Source organism: Acanthopagrus latus, unplaced genomic scaffold (genome assembly GCF_904848185.1).
Source record: "Acanthopagrus latus isolate v.2019 unplaced genomic scaffold, fAcaLat1.1, whole genome shotgun sequence".
Taxonomy (NCBI): domain Eukaryota; kingdom Metazoa; phylum Chordata; class Actinopteri; order Spariformes; family Sparidae; genus Acanthopagrus; species Acanthopagrus latus.
In genome coordinates this window covers 32,963-42,170 of record NW_023504061.1, presented here as the reverse complement: position 1 = coordinate 42,170, position 9,208 = coordinate 32,963, and positions in this window count along the sequence as shown.

Below are 9,208 nucleotides of genomic sequence, written 5' to 3'. Positions count from 1 at the left end.
TGGAGACCATCCTGTGAGAATATACAATTTAAAAAAAAACCAAAACAAAACAAAACAAAAAAAACAACTTAGAAATAACTTGATGAGCCCTCCAGCTCCTCTCTCTCACTCAGATCACTGTCTTGATTTAGTGACTGTTGCAAATTTAAATCTCGGTGTTGCAGAGATTTTGTATCTCTTTTTTGGCACATATTGTAAATATTGTAAATAATTGTTAAAATACTTTTTCAGTCCAGGTTAGTAGGGGTGAGTAGCCTTTTTTCTTTGTACACCTTTTTCTCCTGTTTTTTGTTAGGGAGTGAGGTAAGAAGACCTGTATTTATGTTGACTTTTGTTTTAAAACCCAGCTTGTGCTGTTTATTGTTTTAGGTATTGCTCACCCTGAAGTATTTTTCATTTGGGTAAATAAAATCCCTTATTTTTGCTGTTCTGGTGTTTTGTTTTGTTTTGTTTTTGTTGGGGTTTTTTTTTTTTTGGGGGGGGGGGGGGGGGGTAGGAAAGGGCGAGATACCAATGTTTTGCTCTGGTATTTACAAGGCCGGGGGATAACCGTGGTCCGTGGGGGGCCTAGATCATTTGTATAAGTTTTGGTGGAAGAAGCAGCGAGGCTTAATCAAGAGGCAGACTTTGCAAGTGTATGACTGAGGCCTGTTCACCCAAATGTGGCTGTATCAACTCACTGTCACATTTGCTGTAAAGCTGAGGTCTAACTAGCTGAACATTAGGACCCATAAATTGTCTGTCTGTCCCAACAGGAAGTGACCTGAATTTGACCCCAAACTTCAGGAGGTCGTTTAGACCACCCTCCCAGTAAATAAAGGCTATAGCACCCAACATACACCCTTAAGATTCTTTAATGTAAGAAAAACTGATTTCAGCACCAAATGCTGTCAATCTTGAAGACTCACAAACACTCTTTCATGGAGAACACTGAAGCACAGCCTTCTAGTACCTTCCCTAGCCCAGGTCTTTTCAGGGTCCCCTGGGGGCGCACAGTGTTGAACCACAGTGTTGACACAGACACTTGGCAGACATGTCTGATGGTCTTCAATTACAATTTCAGTTTGGGGCTCCTGGGAGCCATCTGGGGCTCTTGCTTGACCCTGTAGACAAGTCAGACAAAGTAAAAATACATTTTAATTTTGGGCACATCTAGAACACTTTGAGCCCATTGAGGCCTATTTGGGCCTCTGGGAGGCAACTCAGATTATTTCAAGATGCATGTAGGTGTTGGGTTGCCTGGGGCCTTAAGTTAGCATTGTCAGGGACTAGTAGTGACATGCGGGGTGCCTACTGAGATCACGGCCTCCTAGTCGTGGGGCGAGGCCCCTGGAGGCCTTAGGTCAGCATCGTCAGGGACTAGTAGTGACATGCTGGGTGCCTACTGAGATCATGGACGTGGGGTGGAGCCCCTGGGGCTCCTGGGGGCCTTAGGTTGGCATAGTCAGGCACTGGTAGTGACATGCTGGGTGCCTAGTGAGATCATGGATGTGAGGTGCAGTCGATGCTACTTGAACAACCTTTTTTGCCAGAGGGAGGTGCCAAAATGTCCAAAAGTGCCCACTGCTCCATGTCTTTATTTGGAGGTCAGGGCTAGAGTGATTTGGAATTCTGCAGCAGCTATAGACTTAGACTTTGACTTAGACTTTCTTTTATTGTCATTCAAATTACACTTTACAGTGCAATGGGAACCAAATTTAGTTTCAGTGGCTCAGGATAGTGCAGGATTAACGGTTTTTTAAAAAACAGCATGTATTTACATGAAAAATAAATCATTAAAAAGTGCAGACAAAATATATGTAATACAATGTATAATATATATACAATACATCTCACAATATACAATATGGATGGAGGAGGGAATTCAGTCTTATGGCAAAAGGGAAGAAGATGTTGTGGAACCTGACTGTTCTGCTGCGAAGGCTGTGGGACCTCTTTCCAGTCCAGCAGCAAGAACAGTCCATGGTGGGAATGGGAGGTGTCAGTCCTGATGTTGTGAGCCCTGGTCAGGCAGTGTTTTTTAGCAATGTCCTGGATGGGAGGAAGAGAGCTTCAGATGATTTTCTCCGCTGTCCTCACCACCCTCTGCGGGGACTTCTAGTCAGAGGCACTGCAGGCTCCTAACCTTCATTTTATGGGTTATGAGGGTGAACTTGGATCCTTTATAATGGATATACCTATATGGTGTCTTCAAAATCCAACATTGTCTTTGGGCTGCATGAGACTAATGTGCGTGAATTGCGTCCAATAGTCCATAAAATCCGTATAACCCAGCATTCCAATTCCAGGATCCAGCTATACCACAATTACACTGCAATGTTAGTTCTTGGCCACATGGGGATTAGTTGACAGCTTCATGTAATTATCTGTATTCTCAGGAAGCAGCCAGGTTATCCCTATTAGGCCCTTAACATACTAATTTAAGTCCCCATGTGCCACTAGTAGCACCACGCTCAAAAATCCCCACTCAGTCATGTCTTCTTGCTCCTGTTCCCGAACCTGAACCGCCGCTACAGCTTACTGTTCCTGAGCCTCAGCCTGAGCATGAGGTGCAGCCATGGACACTTTCTGTGTCCGAGTACCAGCCTGTACCAGAGCCCTCTTCAAAAAGTTTCCCTAGTCTTTTGTACCAATGCTCTGCACGTGGGTTCCTCATTCTGTTTACTGTGACAAAAAGGCAAGATCATATCTCTCCAGTGCCATGCTTTCAACACTGGTTCCTGGCAAAATTCAGAGTAGATGTCCTCTTCCTCTTTTGTGACTTTGACTTATTTTTTATATATACAGTTTATCTCTGCATAATTTATTGCGCTGACACTTTGCAGCTGACACTTTACGTTGTACTTGCTGAGGCATAGTATTCTGTTACCTCTTACATGTTATACTTTCTCTGACAGCAATGGAGTTTGTTCGTTGTACATTTTTGTACAATGACAATAAAGATTCATTCATTCACTCATAATTGTTTTACTATTTACCTGTTAAAAACACTAATCCACATGTTTGAAATGGCCCAACTTTTGAACATTTGGAGCAGAACTATAAACAGAAACTTTTTTTTTTCCCCTCAAATACAGTTCAACATGAACACTTAAGCGGTGTGGCAGCTGGGTGTCCTCATCCTCGTCTTTTGTTTTGAGTCTTCAATTTTTCCGGAGCACAAAAGTGAAAGACTCATGTAGGGCGTGTGACCTTTCTCATATATAACAGAAAATACTTGCAGGTAAATTACTGAGTCCTCAGCCCTCTCTGAAAGTAAAGAGAATCTGCCAACCACAGTTAAAAGACTTACAAATTCTCCAGAAAACAGAAATGTGTGCCTCCAAACCAGCAGAAAAAAGTAAGAGTTGTTTGAATCATTTCCTGTGCTTTCAATCATGACAATCGTCATTGCCCTTTTCTAAAAATAGAAGATGGTGTCCTCCTGAGGGGATGACGGGACAGACCATCCTCCTCAGAAGATGACGGGACAGACCATCATGACGGTTGAGAGGGTGGGACAGATGACTAGAAACCCATGCAGGATGACTCAGATGACGATTCAGAAGAGTCAGAGGGAGAAGTTACACAAAGGGTTCCCAACCTGCCTAAGAAAAAGACAGTGAAGCGCTATGTCCTGCAAAGACAGGTTAGAGTTGTCATCAGTTTTGATTCCTTGTGAGAATTTTCAATCCAAAATGAGTAAAATAAATCTTGATGTTTTTTTGAAACAGAGAGCACTCCTCTGAAGGAGATGGGACATATGATTGTGAGTTTAAGTGGCCCATCCTGCAGCGACAGGTGAGACTTGTCATCAGTTTCAGTGCTGACACGTACCAGAATCTTGAAGTCCAAACTGAGCAAAATATGTCTTTATGGTTTTCAGAAACAGAGGAGAGCTCATCTGATAACGATGGGATGAGGTCAGGGAAATATGGACCAAATGAAAGAGAAGATTCAAAAGAGAAACAGAGAAAGGAAGACATGATGCAAGGACAGGTCGGTGGGGCTCGATCAGTTTTTAGCAAGGTCACAAGAAGCAGCAGCAAACAAACTTATGGTCTTGGAGGTCCATTTATGGAAAAAGTACTGAGTCTTTATCACTGGAGGTGTTTTGAAGTTGTTAAGAAGTCACCACAGTAATTTTAAAACCTTTATTGGAAGAAGACCTGCAAATTGGGGATTGAAGTTCATTCTTGATAAATCTATTTATTTGTAAACAAGAAATGTCAATGCAGTATGTTATTTTTTATTACAATTATTACATTTATGTTGTCAAATTTACAGGATGAGAAAGCATTGATGAGCCCATCTCGAGTCCTACCACTGAATTCAGCTAGTGTTACACTGGATCTTGTCACTCTGAAGACGCCTTTAGTAAGTTCATTTTACAACATACATATTCACATAATTAAAACTGTAAGTCATATGTAGTTAAACCATTCCTTTTAAATTATGGACATTTGTGTCAATAGAAGAAATATTTAGAATCTCTGCCATTGTGTATAAGTGATTAAAGGAGCTTTCTGTGCATGTCATTTAAAATGACATTAGTGAAACTGATCTGAAAATGTTAATGTTGTTATATATGTTCTTCACTTGAAGTCAACATACTAATATTTGGTAAGTGGACACAAACAGTCATGAAAAATACAATAATACAGACTTAAGACAGACAGTACAGTTGTTTGTTATCATTTGAATTTTTTTCTTGATTATTCCAGATTATCATAGGAAACATTGGATTTACACAGATGATCAATTTAGGTAGATATCATACACAATATTATTACTGGGCAATTTGTCATGTGTTACCAATCATTATTTTCTTACAATGAAGGACTCACAGTGCAAGTGGTGTGTCAGGAGGGGATGTCACATGAGGAATTTATTGAAAAAACAAGGAGTGAAGGAGAAAAACAAATGAGGGACACAAATACACAAGTGGAGCCTTCAGACAAGATGAGTGAAGATGAAGAAGGAAAACCAATAGAAGTACAAACACAGGAGGAGCTGAGCTGTTAGAGAAAAGGAAAGGCAGAGGAGAAATGGGAGACGAAAAGATACAGAGGGACATGTCAGAGAAAAGGAAAGACAGAGGAGGAGAAACGGAAGAAGCAAAGATACAGGGGAAGGCGTCGGGGTAAAGAAAGACAGAGGAGGAGAAACAGGAGAAGCAAAGACACAGGGGAAGGCGTCGGGGTAAAGAAAGACAGAGGAGGAGAAACGGAAGAAGCAAAGACACAGGGGAAGGCGTCGGGGTAAAGAAAGACAGAGGAGGAGAAACAGGAGAAGCAAAGACACAGGGGAAGGCGTCGGGGTAAAGAAAGACAGAGGAGGAGAAACGGAAGAAGCAAAGATACAGGGCACAATAAATGCCATGAAAGTTTTTACAGCAAAGGACCTTTTAAAGCAAAAGTAGACTTCAACTCGTCCTCAAACAGAAACAGTGGATAGTTTCACTTACACAGTCTTTAAGTCCACCTTCTCTAACTGTAGCACAAAAAAACTAACTTTTTAGCGGATGAAACAGAAAAAAATCGGTTACAGTTTCACATTTAGCAAAAAAAAAGAGTGGCCGTCAATTTCACACCAGAAGAATACTTCAGCAGAAAAAAAGAAACAGACAAAAAAAAGTAGTCAGCACTGTAGCAGAAAGAAATCAGAAGTTGACTCTTACCTAGAAATGAGCTGCCACTCCTGTGAAAGTCCATTAATACTCAACTGCAGCCACTGGGACCCACGAAGCCACCACAACCCACGCCCATACAAACCACGCCCCATATAAACCACGCCTACGTGTTGCTACGGTGGTCAGGGAGGACGATTTAATGATTTAAGAAGAAGAAGAAGAAGAAGAAGAAGAAGAAGAAGAAGAAGGCGGCAATACGAGACGGCAATTAAAGTTATCACAGCAGCAAAGACAAGATGGCAATGCCAGCTCAGGTGAGACGCATATTATTTTTAAGTTCCCGGTTAGGAGGTGTAAACATTGAACACTTGATGTCATTTTAACCGTACATTGACCAACCGCAGTTGTCAGCAGCGGCTGCAGGCAGACAACATGACGATGCCGATTCAGGTTAGGTCGTTTACATTTTGGGAAGATGTTGACGTTTAATTTAACGTTTAAGATGTCTTTCACCAGGCAGAAAGAGCATTAATGACTGTTTTTCAAAGACACCGGAATCTATTCGTAAAAACACATTTCTTCAAACTCGATGCACTGAAAATGTCCGTAAGTAAACCCATTGTGTGTCGTCTTTTACGTTATGAAAATTTAGATTAATGACCGAGCAAGGGATGATAACAGAAGTATTGAGGGAACACGGCATGTAGACGCAGAATATTGTGGGAGAGAGAGAGAGAGAGAGAGTGTATTACATTCTCTGTCTGAAAAAGAAAGAATTTGTCTTCAAATAAGAGCTTTATAGTGCATATATAGAGTTTAGAACTGGGTTCTTAGCGGGGGGGCTTTTAATTTGAAAGTAGCAACCATTCATAGCTTGCCACTACAACGACAAGTGGACACAACCAAACAGCTACAGAGATCGAGGAGACGCTGCATCTCCTGGATCTCTGCAGCTGTCCAGTTGTTCATCTTAATGTCCGTGGATGAAGTGATGGACTGACTGCTGTGATCAGCTGTTTCCTGGTTTTAAAACTCCCCGGCTGTGGGTCGCACAACAGTGCAGGTCATTTACACCTCCACCCATCTCATGCCATAGCTGGCACATCAACATCCCGGATTTAGATAACCTCTGAGGTGTAATCTCCCAGGCGGCAAATTGGTGGACCAGAACAGACCTCCAATATATCGCCCTCTCTCTAAATCCGTGGACCTAGCCACAAAAAGTACAACAGAATTGGCGGCTTGCTGCCCGGTATAAAAACTGCTATTAACTATGCAAGCAAGGGCAGCCATGCACTGCAGGCACACTGTCAAACAGAAGTGCACAGGAAGAAGACACAGTCAAAACACACTCTTTAAGGGCTTGCTTTTTTTAATTCTGCAGCAGATTGCGCTATTAAATTTGTGCTGTTGCGCATGTCATGAGAGAAGTTGTCAGTCTCATTTCTTATATAGCATAATGTGACCATGTATAGATAGATACTTTGTTATACATTCATACTGTCTTGTAATTCTGCTTGATTTTTCTCTCAAAAATGCATCAGGTTGATGCTCTTGAATATGAAATATTAAAAAATGTCTTCCGAGGGGCCATGCCCCTGGACCCCCGAGAGGAGTCGAATCCTTCTCACCTTTTTCAACCCTGACCCGTTTTCATGCCTGTTAGAGTGATTTTTATGGTATCTGATGTAGTAGGCTAGGCCAAGCTCTGTGATAGTGTGGCTCTTAGAAAAACGGCTGATGGAAACAACCTACTTTAACAGAAATGACCACTACTAATTATTTATACTACTAACCTGCAAAAGGTCCATCTACTTGACGTATGTATTTTCAGTTGTGTGGTCCCTGTGTGTTTTTCATTTGGTGAGGCTCCTCTAGATAGATACATACATGCAGACATACATACATACAAACACACACCTATGGAATATGTTTGGGCATCCAATCTGTTATATTGTGAGGTGCATGGATGACACAGCAGTGGTCAGATGCATCATTAACTATGAGTTTGGCTACACACAGGAAGTGGAACACCTTCCAGTGCCAGCTTCACCTCCAACCATCTTACAACTCAACTCATTAAATTCAACCATTCCAACCTGCTCACCTACCTTCCGGTCCGCTGCCTTACCCAGTGCCGCTCTTTTCCTCCACCAGCTTCCACAATAAATCCAGTTTACTGGACATGGTATACTGTGTCTGCCTCTGGGTCCAAAACTACAGCCATGAGATATGTCACAGGTCCTAGTGTCAGCTTTATGGCAAGACTCACTGCTAGTCCAAACACCAAGATCTGGCTGAACAAGTATCAGCCGAACACTTGCAAAGCCCGATCTTCATGTATACTGCAGAAATTGGCCTCAGTGAATGGGTAGGTGACTTTCAATGATTGTTGGGCAAATGTGGCTATTTAGCACAATGTAAGTGGATTTGTGGCTCCAAAATTGCATCTGTTCATATTGAGATGGTGGTCTTAAATATGATAGAATAGAATAGAACAGAATAGAACAGTCTTTGTTGTCATTGCACGGGGGGTATAACAAATTGGACGGTGCTTGCGCAGAGCTACTATACACCACAGAAAAATTGTTCAAAAGGACTAAAACAGAAACACAAGGGATTAAGAAGGTATTCTCATGAAAGGTGAAAGTGTAATATTGCAAAAGTGTGATATGCACACTTTAGTCCGAGTGTTAACACAAATGTTAACTTAAAAAAAATTGGAAGAGCCTCTGCCCATATGGGAACCTGGTTGGGTTTAGAATTGTTAAAATCTCAGCAGCTCAAGTTTGTGAGCACTGAACTTTCCTTTATCATTATCAAGAGTACATGGAAACTGTCTTACCCTTCAGATATTTTTACAAGGGGAGACACTTCAGTGTTGGTGCTGATGGGTATTTGAACTATATGTACGCTGAAAATGTTTTCATGATTAGATCTCAAATGTACAAACGTGTGAACGTGTGAACGTCTACATTACACTTTCAGGTCTTCCTACATTACAAGCATGTTCAAATGTTGGTGTTGATAGATGTTTTAATTTTTATACACTTTCATGATCAGACCAGAAGTACAAACTTCTTCAAATACAAATTTCTTCAAACAGTATTAAAAATTTCTAGTCTCCCTTATGAAGCAAACACACACACACACAAAGTAAATTATACATTAGTTCTGAAACACCTAGAGGAATTAACAGATAAGCTCATTAAGTTTTAAGTATGAACTCTTTTATCAGACAAATCTTAGGCTTCAGAAAACACCCCATATGTAAGGCCTGGGCTAGAAAGATGACTCAGATGCCAAGTAGAAAGTCACAGGCTTTTATTCTGAAATTCCGTAGCTTCAGGATAGAGTTATAAACCAAATGGCTGTGAAAATATAAACCTGATCTACTAACTTTGATAGCAGTCTCAGATATCAGTCTTCTTTGTGCTTCTGCTGTGACTGGGTCATGTAATCGTGATTTTTTATTATTATTGCTGTTATTTTTGTGAAATGAATATTCATAAACGAGTAATGTATGGTCTTTCAACAATTTCCAGTGAATAATATATACATTTACGTAAAAGATTTTTAAAGCTTGTATCATGAGGT